This window comes from Austrofundulus limnaeus, unplaced genomic scaffold (genome assembly GCF_001266775.1).
Source record: "Austrofundulus limnaeus strain Quisiro unplaced genomic scaffold, Austrofundulus_limnaeus-1.0 Scaffold416, whole genome shotgun sequence".
Lineage (NCBI taxonomy): Eukaryota > Metazoa > Chordata > Actinopteri > Cyprinodontiformes > Rivulidae > Austrofundulus > Austrofundulus limnaeus.
This window is the reverse complement of record NW_013952818.1, coordinates 356520-358625: the sequence shown is the minus strand read 5'-3', so window position 1 is coordinate 358625 and position 2106 is coordinate 356520. Positions and strand designations below refer to the sequence as shown.

At 41.6% G+C, this 2106-nt stretch overlaps 1 protein-coding gene across 1 annotated transcript in view; it reads left to right on the top strand.

Moving 5' to 3' along the window:
* The window catches only part of ppp1r14aa (protein phosphatase 1, regulatory (inhibitor) subunit 14Aa), a 40868-nt gene that overhangs the window by 36114 nt on the left and 2648 nt on the right, over positions 1-2106 (top strand). The gene's annotated exons all lie outside the window — the stretch shown is intronic.

Here is a 2106-nt window from a genome sequence, read left to right as displayed (position 1 = left end):
CTTCAGCGTTGGCTGCGATTTTGACGCTGAAATCGCGTTCGGTGTGAACGCACCATGACACTTCAATCTGATTTAACCAGCAGAATGACAGCTAGATGTCAACACGGCGGTTGACGGACCTGTGTCGGCCAATCGCAGAGCGTCTAATGCAGGGAGTTCCGCCTCCCTTGCTCCACTCTGCAAGAGAATGGCTGCCAGTTTTTTTTATAACGCAGCTCAGCGTTGCACACGAGCTGCGCAGATGTGAAACAGCTTTGTGGAATGAAAATTCACAGTATTTAAACAGAGTTTAAACACAGCGTTTCAAAATCAATCAGCAATAGTTTTCTGACCACGCCAGCAGACCAAACAACTTATTTTTAAGCTTGCCGAGGTAAACATGGGCACGCGGTGGCTGAGAAGTCATGCCTGCGCGCTCCCGTTTCCCCACTTTTGGCTCGGACTGTTGAGCTCCGGAGTCACAGTCCTGCTAAAGTTTGCCTTAAAACACACACCGAGTTCTCAATTTGGCTAATGACACTTTTTACAGGTAGACAGCGGTTAGCCGTCAATCTGGACGACTCGTTCGAGTTTTTCCATCCAGGAGTAGCCTGGAGCTATCTCTCATTAGCTCAGAGTTGCTAATTTCACTCCTCACCTTAATTCATTCACAATGAACGTAGTGTAACACTAATAAGTGGCCAACTTATTAAGAAGTTAGAGGAGTGTGGTTATATAAAAATGTGTATTGTAGGGACACGCGTACAAACACTATATATAACCAACCAGATTAATAAATACACCTGTTAAGACGTTTCTAATACTGGTTTTAGGATCCTTAATAAAATGTCATACAGACAACATGCATGMAAATAAATCATAAACTGGCTTCCACAGCGCATATTAAGGATTTTAAAATAGCTTTCAGCTATAATGAGAGAGAAAAGGCGACTTGCTCTAGGTCTGATGTCACAACATTGAACAGCCGTGAACATCTTATTTTCAGCAATAATTAATGTTACAGACGTATTTATAACTTCAAACTGACAGAAAACGATACAATCTGCAGGTTTTTGCTATTCTCTGAGCACCAATCAGCCATAAAAAGTCTTATAATAACACTTKGTCTATTGCCAACATGAAGAAAAACAGTGTTTTTCCACAGTGCACAGAAGATAACATTTTCATGAGAAAAATATTACGAGTTACCATTAAAAATGGACCCGTACGGTGCCACCAATATGTAAGAGTGAGTTTAAGGTGAATTAAGCTTTTCCCACATCTCTCATACACAAGGTTATGAGGAAACTTTTACCAAGGTATTTCTCATTACTTGTAAATATCTTGACTGTGCKAAGTGAAAAGTGACACAATAAGTGAACGTTCAGACGAGTTCAAGTTGATTCATAAAAGACTATGCAATCATTTATTTACAGAAATTGAACAGATCATAAGTTACACTTGATTGTGGTCATTCCTGTAACAAGCGTCATAGTTRAATGAGATAAAACCCGCGTCCGAATTTCAATTCACATCAACTCAGATTACTTATATAGAACAGTAAAATGTCAGTTCTGATGTTAACAACCAAACAATTTTACTGGCACTTTTAGCTTAAGTTTTGGCAAATTAAGAACAAGGAAAGGAGGAAAGTAAGATTAGTATGTTACTACGACTTTTACTTTTATCAAAGTGTGGGTCAACTGGAACTGCACGTCTTTTCTAAGCTCAGGATCCACATGACACGTCACTCCGAACACATCAGCTTTACCTGGTGATGACTTCTTAAGGCACCCTCGGGGTAGGAGCTGGCTTGTCTCCGATCAATCAGGGAACTGATGTCGGCTCGCTTACCGCTTATTGGCGAACAGGTGTTTTTCCAGGTAACTTTCGTCTGTTTCAGTCCAAGCCAGAAAAATTCAAGCCGTATCCGGTTCCTCCTTCCAAAATAAAATCTCCCCTCGGGAGTTAAAAACACACTTAGAGGCTCGGCCTCGGGTTGAGACCACCGGCAGGCGTGCCGGGTCCCTGGCTGTGAAGTTTTACCTAATTAGCTCATGGGATCAGACTTTAAGCCAAACTGAGTTTTCTCCGGAGAGAATCCCAGCTGTCTGCTTAGGTTGGAAT